Genomic DNA, 15,075 nt, shown 5'->3' on the forward strand with positions numbered 1-15,075 from the left:
TTGTTGGTCTGGCCAAAGCTTTTAATATTATCTCTGAGACAATCTGGAGAACTGGAGAAGTGCCAGACAGCTGGAGGAGAGCAAATGAGGATCTGGCAAATGACAGTCCGATATCAAGAACGGGAATTATTCTAGAGCACCTTGGTTCAAGAGATTGATCTGAAATCACCTTGAAAATAACAGAATTATTAATTTGTCAAAAGCAACCCTAGCCAAAGTAAATTTTATCTGGTTTTTGGCTTTTGTTCAAGCAACTATCTTACTGGATTGTAGGAATGTTGTACCTTAACTTCCACAAAGAACCTCATGACATTTGGAACAGCAAATCATGACCGCATGACCTAGCGGACATACAGCTGGCTCAAATGTTGCATTCAGAGAGTGCTCATTGATACTTTCTCATTAAGCCTCATTTAACCAGAGGGAGATACCAAGTGAAGATTCATTCCTGGGCCCTGTACAGTTTAACCTTTTTATTATTTGTAGAGGAAATGCTTGTCAAATCTGCAAATGAAACAAAATAGTTCAAAATTCCTTTGACAGCCCAATGCAAGGAGCTGAAAATGGCAGACTGAAATTTAACAAGACCAACAGACAATTCCTTTCCTAGGTGAAATCAGTAACAGTCACAGATACAGCATGATGGATATTCGACTTGGTAAAGAGTACCTGGAATAGCTGCTTTGTTGGCTAGCAGAGACTGAGTCAGAAGAGGACGAGGCTGCAGAAAAAACCAACTTCTTTGTTGCTTGAGCAGAAATACAGCAGAGGCCAAGACCTCTTCTCTGTCATTCTGGAAAGCAGGTCAGGGCACCGGGGAGCTCAGCGATAGGAAGGCAGATTCCAGCTTCTCGCTTTCACCGAGCCCAGGGTACAAATGCAGCCCTGGCCCGGTCAGACATGCTGTGTGAACATAGCCTCTTTACTCCTTAAGCACACGCAACCGGCATCAAGCTTTATGGAAGCTTCCTTCGGAGTAAGCCATTTCCAAAAATCACCTAAAGGGAGAGGTCTGCAGGTAGAGCCCAACTGTGCACCTTGCCCAGGAGGGCCCGAATTCGAATGAGCTACTACTTCTCTCTCTCTTCATTCCTCCCTTTTTCTGTCCTTGTACTCCCCCAGACGTGACCTTTGCCCCTCAAGCTCCCGCTAGTTTTTCCTTGACCCCGTCCCTGCAATAAGCCCCCTCCCACCGGTACACTCAGTCCAAGAGGGAGCACAGCAACCCCCTTCCCCCTCCACTTGCCCCAGCACTCCCTCCTTGCCTAGGGAATCACAGGGAGAGGGAGACATTAAGAAGAAGCTGTCCACATCTGAACCACCCAACCCAGATGGTTCCGGATGAAATCAGTGCTCACAACGGGGGGCAGCTTTTTGGAGGGGGTGTCACCAAGCTCAAGCCAAGGAAAATCAACTTTTGCTTAATTACCCAGAGGAGGCAAGACCTGAACCCAGGTCCATCTGTTTCACAGAGAAAAGCACCACTGGCCCCACATGGGGGTGGGTGGAATAAACTGCTTGGGGAGTTACCAGGGAAGGTCCTTCCCGCCCAGCTGCAGCTGGAGAGCCTGGCTGGCCCAGGAGACAGCAAGGAAAATGCAGAAATAGCTTGTTTGAGGAAACACAGCAAGATCTTTCTGGATGACTTGGCTGCTAAGAATTTTACCACATGCTTTGCGCAACCTACCTAGGAAGTTGCCTGCAGGATTTTCCTAAGAACAGGCAAGCTGCAGGCCACTGACACAGCTGCACAGGCTGCACCATGGGAGACTCTGCACCACGCTGGATGCAGCCTCAGCAGGAAAAGAGGCTGGGGGGGTTGTAAGAGCCACCCAGCCTTGTTTCAGAATTCCCAGGAAGCCGCTTCCATCCACGAGACAGACCGGTTGTCTGGGTGCCCTGTGACTGGCACCGTGCCACCCTCTGCCGGCCCTCTGCTGTTGGGAGAGATCAGCAATGGCAACCTGGGTGCGTCTGCATGCCTTGCAGCCCAGGTTGCTCCCTGCCATCCGCACACTGGGAATGTCATGCACCGAGGGAGCTTTTAATGCACTCAGTGGATTTTTCTTTTCCTTCCTAGGAGGCTTCGCTTAATTATCCACCAAACTGTTTGCACTGAAAGAGCTCAGCTGCAACCAAGCCCTTCACCACGGTGAGGTTCAAGGCTGCCCCCGGCTGCATTTCAGTGATCAAGACTTACGAGGCTCAAACCGAGCCCCACTGACCCAGAGCAGGGGGCTGCGTTCCCACCCTCTCCGGCCGTGGAGAATCCTGGGTCACGACACACGAAACTGGCCAGGGGGCCAGAGGAGGCAGGGACCTGCTTCTGAGGTGGAAAACAAGGGACGGGAGCCAGATCTGACTCAGGGAGGCTTTGCTGGGCCAGATGGAAGGGTTGTTCGGTCCAGCAGCACTTCTATCCCTTGCAGCCAGGCAGGACCTCCAGGAAGGGGGCTTTGTGGGATCTCTTCCTTCTGCCTCCGCTCCTCCAAGCCCACACTTGTAAAGTGGGGGGGGGGCCTTCAGCCAAGCCCTGCTGGGAGCTGGGCTGGGTCCCTCCTCTCTCCAAGGGCAAACCCTCCCAGATGCTAGAGGGGAAACTGGCTTTCGAAGGCACATTCCCCAGGAGAAATGCTTCGTGCCCTGTGATCAGTCGGTCGAGCCAGCCCAAAGGAGTCCAGCTGCTCTCGGGATCAGGAGCACCATGGGGGAACGAGCCCCCTCTTTTGCCCCTCCTCTGCCTCAACCCTCTTGCCAGTGACTGCAAGGCGTGGCGTCCTGCTTTTAGCCCACTCTCCAGGCAAGGTCCAGGTGTCATTCCTGTGCTGGGGGGGGAGCAGGCACAAGGGCCTCTACCGCAGGTATTCCTTCCACGGCTGTCCTCCTCAAGAGTCAGGGTCACTTCGGAGACACCCCAGATACTAGAACGACTTGTTAAATCCTTCAGAACTAAAACATCTACTATTAGCTTTTATAGATATTTGTTATCAATAAATCAACTGGATATGCAGATGTTAAGGGATGAGTGGAATAAAGAATTAGAGGTTTCTGTATTGCCTAGATAACGGGAGAGTGTTTTAACTTCTATAGCAAGAGTGTCCATGGATCTCAAATTACAACTTTTAGAACAAAAAATAATATTTAGAATGTATTGGAATCTGCTACGTTTGTATGGAAAAGGACTGTCAAAAACAGCATTTTGTTGGAGATGTAAGAAGGACGATGCCTCTTTAAAACATATGTTCTTACAATGTCCTATACTTACTAAGTTTTGGGAGAAAGTAGTGACTATATAAACATGATGGTGCGACAAAAGCTAAAATGTTCAGAGGATAATATTCTTTTGAACTATATACACAGTACATGGAATTTGACATCTGGGCAACGTCAGTGGATTCTCCACGCCCTCACTATGGCCGAAAGACTGACGTTGCAGCATTGGAAAGGTAAATGTACGGCCCCGTTCACTCAACGGATTGAAGACCTGATTTATGAGCGGATCGCCTGTAGGCATAGACTTTATATGGACAGAGTCATGAAATATGAGACTCATTTATACAAAATACACTGGGTTAAAAAAATGACAGTCACACAAATGTATCGGAAATATATATGCATCTGAACAATATTTAAATTAGATAAATATATAGCGATTTGTAACTACTTACTGTTATAATGATATGCTATGCTAAGGTTTTTATTTTCTTTGTGGTATTTTTGTCACTCTTCTGAAATAGCACTTTTTAATGTTTTTTTCCTTCTTGATAGTGTATTATTTTTGTCTTTTGTTTTTCTTTGGTTATTAATTAAAAAGCAATAACAATTATTTTAAAAAAAGAATGACTCTTCGGCTTCCATCTCTGAGAAGACTCCGCTCCCTCCCGATTCAGGGCCGGACGATCCGCTGACCCCATGACTCCAACGTCCACCCTTCTTGCTAGTCTGAGGGCCGGGTGCAGGTGCTTCACCCACTAGACCACCTCCATAACTTCTGCCTTTGCCCAGATACGGCAAGGCCTCTTGAGCTTTTTCTTGTTATTCACCTGCAATTATTTTAATTTGGACAGCTTCCACTTAATAAAGAAAATGGAGGAGTTTTGTCAACCACTTAAGATCTAAATGAGTATCCCTGGTTCTACTGGGAACTTTAAAATTTGGGTACAACTCAGATTTAACTTTTAATTTTTTTCTTCTTTCAGCTCTAGGGCATAACGTAGGTTAGACTTCTGCCTATCTTCAGCATTTTGTAGACGTTCCTCCGTTCCTTGAGTGGGGAAATGAGATGAACTTTGGGAGCAGAAAATACCTGGAACCCCAGGGCAAAGCCAGGTGATCATCTGCAACCCCCAACAGAAAGCACTGGTACACTTAGAAGCTATAACCAAAGGACTTGCAGATTTTCAATCACTACTCCCTCCTGGCATAAGAGCTTCCCTTTTCAACCAAGGCTGCAGCAGCTGGTCTCCCGAGAACCGAGTCTAAAGAGCATCATATCCCGGGTCTTGATCTCAGTCACATAATCAAAGCTGTTTCCTTCTCAGCTTTAAACTGAAGGTTGCGCAGAGGGGAATGTGCAAGGAACAGACATCTGTCTAAGCCCGTCTTTAACTTGTTTGAAAACAAAGGCCAGATGCCTGACCCTCCCTTCTCTTTTGAAAAAGCAATTCTTTAGGTGCACCCTATCTGCCTGAAGGTGTTACGCTGAAAACGTGGGCTGATACAGAGCGCACGATCCCCTCCACGCCCCCAGGAAACCAAAAGAGATGGAAGCTCCATTGGTAATCCTGTCACACCCTGCCTTCCATCTGGGGCTGGCAGGAAATCTGGGATGCCTAAATCAGGCTGCCCCCTTCCACGCAGCCAGAGCAGCGCAGCTACGTGCCGGGCTGCACCAGAGTCCGAGGTCCTTGGCTGGCAGCCAGACGTAAGCCGCTGCACGCAAAGCCGCCAGTGGCCGTGCTGCAGGCTCTGTAATTTTCTCTCTCCCCATAGGGTCATCAAACGCATCAAGTGTAAAACGGCAAATGCAAACATTCTCCAACCTTATGTTACTGCTCCTAACAGGCCACACTGCAGAGCACAAGCCTACCGTGAGAGGTCAAAGGTCGCTGAAAACGGCAGACCGAGCTGTCCAAGACAGCTGTGTCCCCAGTATCTCTGGACCCCACGTCTCCCATCCTGAACTGCTGCGCTTTGGGAGGCCACCAAGTGGCAGCGCGGCCCAGGGACCGGGGTGTCGACCACACAGTCATTTAAAAAAAAGGGGTACAGCATTATTTCTGAACTTCATTTGTTTTAAAGAAAAAAGAAAAAAACAAGGAAAAGAAGAAGAAAAGATGCAGAGATATAGTAACAGTGAGCGGATAAAGAAATTACTGAGCTTGTACAGTTAGCGTTTTATATGCTGTTCATGGAAAACCAATCAACAGAGTACCTTATTTTTACAATAAGAAAGATTTTAGATGTCTTTTTGGATCTCTAAACTACATGCCAAAGTCCTCATTATTTTGTTATTTAAGAATCAAAAAAAAGAAAAAAGGTAGAAAATAGACTACTAAAAACATTGTGCACTCCAACTGATATACAGTATTTATGAACATTTAAAATTGTCGTGTATTTGATTTCAGTTTTTGGTCAAATTCTTACTCCTCTAAAAAAAATCTTACTTCTAGGTGCTTGAATTTGCCTTGTTGTGTAATATGTAATAAAAATGGAAGCCATTCTTGCTTAAATTAAACTTCTGTTGTGAATATATGTGCTAATTTTGCCATTACTGCATATTCTCCAAGTTTAAGTTCCCAGTCTGATATGATCAGTAATAAATCTCTTTTCCAGTGTTGTGCTAGATTTATCCTCGTTGCCATGAATGTGTATCTTAATGAATTGTGATTTTTTTGTTAACATGTCTTGAAATTATGCCTAGTCAAAAAATGTGGTTTCATGTTCCTTCTATCTCATGACATTTCCGGCATTTATTACTGTATGATTTGTTTATCTTGGTGGTTACTGACACGAGTTGTGTACCATCTATAAAACATTTTATACCAGTTTTCTCTTAAGTTGTAACTTGCGGTAAATTTTATAGACTTACTCCGTGGTTCTTCTCACGTGTTGTGTTGTGACTGTTTCTTTAAAGTTTTGCATCCATTTTATCATACTGTTTTTTATTTGTCCTGTGTCATATCTAAGTGAACAAATCAACCCAGAGTTCTCACTCAAGGCACACTTGACCAAGCTCAAATTATCCTACTTTAGACACGTTATGCAAAGACCCAGCTCTCTGGAAAAGACTCTGATATGGGAAAGGTGGAAGAAAAGAGCAGGTGACCAGCAGAAAAATGGCCAGACTCAGTTACAGTGGCGATGGAAGACCTGAAAGATCAGGTTAGGGACAGATCATCATGGAGAAAATCTATCAGTGGGGCTGCTAAGATTCGGTAACAGCTTTAATCAATCAATCATATCTAAGTAACGGTTTATATGTACACCTTAATAGGTGGTCTTGATTCTGTATGAACTTTTCATATACATTTTTCTTAATACTGCGCCCTCATTTTGGGGGTCAGTTTTTACTCTTCCAGCAATTTGTAGGTACATCAACCAGGGTATGTTCCAGCCTTTGCCAAGTAGTTCTTGCTGGGTCTTTAGTCTATTCATGGGGCCTGAATGGACCATATCTATATCTATAATTGCACTTTTCTTACGATAGTTATCTTCAGCATAAAAAGCATTTAAAGGAGAGGCTGGAGGTAAAATGGTTAAACTTACCGTTTTTCTCAAAAGATTCCTTTTGAGAATCTTTTATCAAGCTTTGCCTTATAGTATGTCCCTTTAAACGTCTGTCCTCTTTCATGTCCCTGAACCATAAATATCTATGAAGACCATTAGCTAGGCGGGTTCCTTCCAATACTGACGTTCTATCGCTCAGCAATGTTATCCTTTTGGTTAGACATGACAGAGAGCTTGTTCTGTAATATAGTTTTAAGAATTTATTTCTGAACTTCAGTTCCAGCACTTGATCACTGTGTTTCGGCAAGGTGCTGGATACCCTATTAACTGGTCTAATTTAGGTATTCTTATTCCACATGAAAGTTCTCAAATAATTACATTAGAGTAAAACGTATAAAGAGATTTCTTTGGATATTGATAGAATAGTCTTTCAACCTTACCTTTTAGGGTGGGGTAACTATTGTACCACCAAAAACTCCTTCCCCCAGATACAAAGTTATCAATTGCCCACATAGTAGCTAAATTTTGATGCTGATGCAACTCTGAATATTGTTATTTTTTACATTATGTTTTTATGTAATTTTCTGATTATTGATTGAAATAAATCAATAGAGTCTGATAAAATTCCAATTACAGTGGTACCTCGGGTTACGAACTTGCCTCTACTTACGAACCGGATCCGCGGCCATTTTCCCTGCTGCCATGCGGTCGCGGCTTCCTGTGGGCGAGGTCGCGGTAGCAAGGAGACGTTCGGTGAGGCTTGTGGTGTGTTTTGCGGTGTTTTGCGAAGGTTTTTGGTGTGCGTGTTAGCATGGCTTCAAAGAAAATGCAGAGCAGGCTTGGCGGGAGTAAGGCTCTGAAGAGAAAATTGCCTCAGGTTGCAACCAAATTCGGGCGGAGGGCAGAACAGATTAACATTGAACCCTATGGGGAAATTCGCCTCGGGTTGCAACCAAATTCGGAGGGCGGAACGGATTAACCGGATTTACATTGAACCCTATGGGGAAATTCACCTCGGGTTGCGACCAACTCGGGATACGTCCAGAGTCACGGAACGGATTAAGTTCGTATCCCGAGGTACTACTGTACATGGAAAATTTGATTGAGTGCTATTGAGTGAAATTGATTTACTTGAGACCAATTACTGAATGATGATGAGTTTCCTACGTTAAAAGAGAATTTAATTTTATTGCCAGTAGAGGACAAAAGACAAAAGGACAACATCTGCTGACCTATTATTTAGACCAGAAGCACTTCAGAGACACCTATATTATTAGAAGTGATTACTAAATGTTAGGACACACAAAATCTCACAACTAGACTTCTGATGAAATACTGGATGTTGAGAAATCAATTTGATATGTAAAGTTTAAAGCGTGAAGGGATTAAGGAGTTGGAAATCACCATTTTGTCTAAACAATGGAATACTGTCTTCTGTATTTTCAGTTGATCTTAGACTAAGGCTTATTCAACCAAAAATAATATTTTGCACTTACTGGACCCCACTGCATTTGTACAGAAAAGGAATGAATAGATCATCATATTGTTGGAGATGCAATGAAAATAATGCTTCATTAAAATATATGTTTTTGCATTGTCCCAAAATCATAATATTCTAGAAAGAAGGAATTATGTACATTAATATGATTTTGAGAAAGATGGTAATCCTTTACTGAAACTTTTCTGTAAAATTACATTATCTTTCTTTTCTTTTTTTGATTTGCTCTGTTTAATTAAAAATTAAAAACCCCAGCATAAACGGGGATTAAAATTGGGGTGTGGGTTAGGGTAAGATCAGGGTGAGTATAATTTTTGTGCCAGCTACCTCTCATGGGGCACTTTGCCAAATGCTTTTCTGAAGTCCAAATGTAATGTCTACAGCATTCCCACAATCTATTAGGTCAACTTAATCTGCCAAGACTTGTTCTTGACAGATTCATGTCAACCCAGGACCCTAATAAATATTATGCAGGAAAAAATAATGCTTGAGGGAAGCTAGAACTTCCTTTCTGCAACTGTTCCAAATGTGCTGCATTTGAAAAAAGGAAAGAAAATAACAGGAAAGAAAGACAACTGTGGGAGATAAACGCTTAGTTCAGCATCAAGCATGGCTTGATCAAAGACCTCTTCAACGTTTTCTCATTTTTAATCTCAAATTATTCCCTGCTGTGCCTGGACAGTAAGAAATCAAGACCATCGTTCCCTACAAACATGGAGGAAATATACTGCAGTATATTCAAAATGCTCCCCTTATTCCTGCCTGGGTACCAGTTTCAGAAATCTTTTCAAAATTAGGAGTTTGGTGTGGCTCTCTACTGCCCTCCTGTGGCATGTGGGGCACCACTGATTCACAGCTAGATTCTCTGTTTTGGCCCTTCCCAAACACCATCCCTCTGCAAGAGGAAACAAAATGCCAGGCCAGCAAGAACTGGAAGTGGCGTGCCTCCTGCTGGGAAGACATGCATCCTGAGGGGACCCATATCTCTGCACAGGCCTATCGTATGACTTCCTCTCCAGGTAAGCCATGTTATGCAGAGCACAGAAAAAGAATAAGCAATAGCAAGCCAAAAAGCTGAATTAAGAAAAGGAGCCATGGCTAAACTAGCCTCCAACACCATTCATTGCACTTCTCCCCACTTTCTGTCCTTGCAAACCACCCTCGCTTCCACCACACCCACGTGCCGTGTCATACGCTGCCTCTTGTTCCCACCTCTCTTTTCCGGTGTATCAATTTTCCCATCTTCCCCTTCCTCTCAATCCATTCGCTCTTCCTTCCTTCAGTTTCGCAATTCAAACCTCATTCATTCTCAATTTTGTACTCAAACTACACTCATTCAGCACCCATTCATATTTGTCTCTCTTGTTTTACTACACACACTTCCCCAACGCATTTTGCTTTTATCTTTCTCCTAACATAGTCATTGTAGGAGGAGAGTCATATTAATCTATACTTTTTAAGAGTCTACAAGAAACCCACAGTTTGCTGACATTTTTATTTCAGTAGGGTGTTTCCTCAGTTTAGTTGCTGGCCTCACGCACAGAAACACTCAATCAAGATGAGGTATCAATCAACGTGGATCAGCCTTTGTAAAAGATATACTTCCTAAACACTACTGCACAACTATGCTGTGCTTATGCAAGCATCCTTTTGTTTTGAAATCGACAGGTTCCTCCTGCATGTACCTACACAAACCTTTCTCTAACCACATCTGTATAACGATACAGAGGCAAAGACTCTCAACTACTTAAAGCAGACATCCCTCCAGCTATAATGCTCACCCAAGGAGCTGTCAAAACAGGCAAACAGGCACCCACCTCCCATGTGACAGGGCCAACGAGAAGACACCAGATCAACGTTCCTGGGGACCTACGGCTCCCGGCTAAGACCACTCAGATGCATCGCCCCGGATCTGCAGCCTATTCTGAGCAAGGGCGCTCTTCTTGCGTACCCTGGGAGGCAAGCTTGCCCTTGCTTAGAGACAGCAACCCCCACCCCACAACAAGGAGCCATACCCTGCAGCAACTCTATCTCCATAACAGCCTTGCCAATCACAGGCAGGGCCAAATAATTCACTCACTCGTCCTCCACTTGGACACACGCCCAGCTCTACTCTGCACTGGAAAATCTGTCCAATTTCTACATAAAAAGGCTAGAGTTCATGAGGAGATGAATGTAACACATGGGTGCTGAAGCACTGAGTGGCCAAGGACCAAGAGCTTCCCAGCATGCTTAACTTTTCCCGGAAAGAGGTTTCCAAAGATCCTCAGTGCTTCTGTGAGAGATACCAGCTGATGTGCACAAGAGATGCTGCCTGTCAAACCCCATCACCAGAGATCTTGCAAGATGTCTTTTACGTTCCACCGCAGACATCCATCTGCCTGCCTCACTGCCCTGCTTGACTCCAAAGAGGAGTCCTTAACATCCTTAAGCTCCGACTCACCGGCCAGCTGCGACCCCTCAGCCAGAGAGAAAGGGGGGAGTTCAACCCTGACTCCGCCAAGTTTGGGCTGTATGAAGACCACAGTGGTCATCGTTGTATTGTTACATTTGGGAGGAAAAGTGGGTGTTCAAGCATTTCCTTCTGGGCCAACTGTTTCTAGATTATAATTTGAGGGCATGTTTTTATTGTGCCTGAACAGCCTGAACTATACACACACAGACAGACTATACACTTTAAATAAATATTAAAAATATATACGCAGCCCACACTACTCATTAATCTTGTCATTACTTTATTCTTTGATGAAAGCCACAGACCAGTTGGAACATCTCTGTTGGTGTTGGACAGCTAACCTATTCCCCTAGTAAAACCTTAGACCAAGGTGTGGCCAGTTTTTCTCCAGAACAGGGGGGCAGAGGACCTCTAGGAACTTTTCTCTGGCCAATCCACTCACAATTGCTCAGAGAATTTGCTTGGCTCAGGGTCTCCCTGTGTTTCTGTTACTTTTTCAGTGGTATTTTAAGAGGTATTCTCCTCTCCACCGAAGTGGGGGGACAGGAGGAGAGGCCTGCCTGACGGGCATCTTGTGCACTGCCATCTCTGCAAGAAAGCAGGGTCTGTTTCACAAAAGCCTCCCTCGAAACGGGAGGGACAGAAGGAGAGGGAGAGGCAGGAAGCCAGAGGGGCAGAGAGGAGCTGCCAGAGAAACGGCTTTTAAGCCCTTTGAACGTTTGTTCTGCTTGGCTGAAGTCTTGCTTGCAGGAAAGACTATTCTGCTTGCACACGCACGCACACGCACGCACTCCCCAGACGGCTCAGAACTCTGCAGGCTCTGGCACTTTGCTTTGGTCCCTTTGCCATAACCATGAGGTGGAGCAGGGGGGCGGGGGGCAACAAGAGCTAGTGCCCCATGTCCCAGATGAACAGGTCGCTAGCAGTTTGCCCCCTCCCTAAACAACAGCCCAGAGCAGCCAACTCTGGGCCACCCACCCACCCATCCAGGAGGAGAGCAGGAGTGACCAGAGCGCAGGTCAGCCCATCAGGAAAGGGGGGCAGCCTCCCTTCAAACCTGGGGGTGGAGCCACCTGAGAGGCAAAGGGAATCCCAAAACTCCAGCATTTCCAGCAGCCTCAGCAACCGGAGGCCTCCCTCCTCGGCCTCCCCTTCCGCACAGCCCCAGATCACCACCTGTCCCTCCACGGTGGCGACACTTTACACCATGCTTGCTAATAAAAAGCACCCCCATCAAAAGCTTCCCTCCCTGCCCGCTGGAATGGAGGGAGATGCCACGGAAATCGGTTCACAAGCCATTTCAGGAGGGCAAGCTGAGCTTGTCCCGATACAAGCGGGGACAGAAAAAGGAGGTGGCTATTTTTGTTGTGGGGGCAAGATGGGCATTATCCCACTCTTGGCACCAAGGAGCCTGCCTGTGTGTTTGCCCTCTGACCTCCTGGAAGATGCCCTTCCATTCAGCCTTCTGGTGGTGACGGTCCTGCCTCTGTTCCTCCCAGAGTAAGTAACTGAGACTGCCAAGGAGGATGCCAACTCCAGCTTCCAGGAAATTCACCCATCAAGGGCAGGATGGGAAGTCTCTGGAGAGAGAGACGAGCTCAGCCTGGCGAATAAGCCAGCTGGAGTCTTTTTTACAGGCACCCGACGGAGACCCCAAAGAGATCCGCGGCTAAGGCAGACACAGACGGAAGGACACTGTCTGTGGGACACATTGGCACGTGGCTTGTACAGCAGCCTCATTTTGGTACTTTTGATGGAACGTGTATTATATCTTATCTTTTGTTCACCACCCCGAGTTATACTGGTAGATGGGCGGCTATATAAATTAAATGAAGAAATGAATCAATAGAAGGCAACGCCCTCCTTTCCCTTTCTCGCCCGCAAGTCCAGTTTGCTCTTCAAAGCAAAACTGCTCGATGTTGCAAAAGCTCCCATCTGCTGGTCTTGTGTCACCACCCTACTAGACAAGCAACTTTTCAGGAGAACACAGATGAATCTTAGGGGCTCCATCTGAGGAAGTCAAAGCACAAGCAGCAGGAAAATTAAATTCTGGAAATATTTCTGTTTCTGTTTCTAACACCGATTCAGTGTCTTTCCATCCCCCCCGTACAGGAAGTCCAAATTCTAGAAAGTACCTCACCACCTCCATCTGGAGATGGGAGCAAGCCAAGAGAAATTTCAAAGGAGGGTTTCCACTGCTTGGTTACAGCAAAGGCGTGAGAGCGTGCAGCATTTTAAAGACATCCATTCATTTTTGTTGCTATTCCCTCGGCGTTCCCACCTCAAGAGACAGAGTTGCCTCTGGAGGTAAAAAGATGTGTCAGTTCAGGCAACACACTACAGCTGAATACCCAAACTATGGCTTATTGAAATGTTGAAGATTTACTGCGCCAGACAATCAGATTTACTCTTCGGTTTACTGTGCACATTCTTATCTCCCGATAACAGTCCATCTTTCTGGCCTTTGAATTCACACCAATTCCTTCTACTTTCCTTCTCCCCCCTCCCCCCTTCTAACAAATGGCAGAAACGAAGCAAGCAACTACTAAGCTAATATTTTGATTGCTGAAGGTTCTGACACAGACAATCATGGCCTCCAACCTCTTTTGGCTGCAGGGCACATTCCAAATTTTGGAAGCTCATCCTGAGCTGCCATGGCTGGGTGCAGCAAGTCACAAACACCCATCTACTGCTGGAGCTCTGCATTTCTCAGGGAGGGGGGCTGCCCCATCAAGCAGGGCCCTGAGCCACCCCCAGCCAGCCCCATGACTCCCTAAGGATGCTCTCAGGCCCCAGGGTTACATTACTGGCTTGTGCTGTACTATGAAAAGAGAAGAAAGAAGCCAGTAACCCCAGGGAATTTTTCCTAACTATTTGCATAAACTGAAAAATGGTTTCTCCAATAAGGAAGGAGGCTGGAGGCGGTGGACACTCTATCAAAACCACAACAAAGATGGGCTCCTGGGCCCACGCTGATGGGAAAATGTGTCCTGCCCCTGGAAGCGACGCGCGCAGCGAGGGATGCTCTTTCGAGGAGGTCCTCGAAGGGGCAGGTGCCCGTCCCATCAAGTACCCAGCCTTGGCCATTCTCCTCTTCCCCACCCCCGCAACACTTGCAGGGAGGGCCACCCAGCAGTGTGGCTGTGAAAATCCCATTCTGTCTCAGCTCCACATTTCCAAACAGACCCAAGAATGCTAGTTAAGTAGCCTTATTGCAGAGAATTAGGAACCCACTGCATTAAAAAATTCTGTATATGGCACCACGCGGGAACCCTGCTCTGTCCGTTCATCTCTCCAACCATCCACCCGTCCATCCTGAGATGTAAATGGACCTCCTCCTCAATTCTTTTTGAATCAATTGACTCCTGGCTGCTCTTTTCTGGCCTGAAAGTGCCATGTGGTCCAGCGTCCCCATCACCTGTTCATTCCACGTTGCGACAAGGGCATCCACCAAATGACCCAGGCTCCTCTAAAACTGCCCTGGGTTCATCAAGTGCCTGGGCAGGCCAATCTAATAGTTATGACTGCAAAGCAGCAATTGAAAAATATAATTTGTTCAAAAGGAACTGAAAGAATACGAAAGGAGAATTACACTAGAGGTTAAAAATATTTCAGAAAGCCAAAGGAATGGATTTAATTAGGGTGTTAAGAGCACTTTGGTTAAAGTTAGGTGGAAGGAGGAATAAAAGAAGCCTGGTTGTTGGTGTACCCTATTGACCACCCAACCAAGAAGAGGTGGATGATAACTTCAAAACCAAATTGAGATCTTTCAAAGAGGCCTGAAGCTGTAATGATGGGAGAGTTTGGTTCCCTAACGTCTTTTGGGAATCCAACTCTGCCAAACTTTCCAGGAAATTTCTGGCTCGTCTTGCTGACAACTTTCTCCTCCTGAGGGCAAAAGTAAGCACAAGGGGATCAGCTACCCTTGACCTGTTACAGCAGTGGGGTGGACTCAGCAGACACTGTGGGAACTTTGGAGCAAGTGATCATGTAATGTTATAATTCTTGATATTAAGGGAAACAAAGGCCCTATCTACACAACCACAGATGTTGCCCTTCTTATTCTCTGTATCAGTTTCATGGCAACAGGTAACATTCCACTGCTGAGCCCCCAAGCTGCCAGCTGGCACTATCTCCATCAAGCCGGCAGAAGGCACAGAAGTCAGAATCCAGCTGGACTCCCACATCCTCCCTCCTCATCTTTTCTTTTCATTGCAAGAAAAACTATTAAAATCTCAACTGCCCTTGGTGTGACTAGCAGGGTGAGGACAGGGAATCTAAAGAGGTGGGTGTTCCCGCTTAGGAACTCTACCTAAGACTGTAAAGTTCTCCCTGTATTTCCTCTGGAGCAGCAGCTGAGATGAACAATTGATTGGTTCACCTACCCAAATCA

The 15,075-nt window shown here is 45.8% G+C and overlaps 1 long non-coding RNA gene across 1 annotated transcript in view; it reads right to left on the reverse strand.

The window, feature by feature from the left end:
* Window positions 1-270: 270 nt before the first annotated feature.
* The window catches only part of LOC112542321 (uncharacterized), a 30,172-nt gene continuing 15,367 nt past the window's right edge, over window positions 271-15,075 (reverse strand). Inside the window, exon 3 of the long non-coding RNA XR_015797988.1 lies at window positions 271-998. This is a non-coding gene — a long non-coding RNA (uncharacterized LOC112542321). The remainder of the gene's footprint in view (window positions 999-15,075) is intronic.

This window comes from Python bivittatus, unplaced genomic scaffold (genome assembly GCF_059951505.1).
Source record: "Python bivittatus isolate LINGU-HERP-01145 unplaced genomic scaffold, Pbiv_v1 ctg000660_np1212, whole genome shotgun sequence".
Classification (NCBI taxonomy): Eukaryota; Metazoa; Chordata; class Lepidosauria; order Squamata; family Pythonidae; genus Python; species Python bivittatus.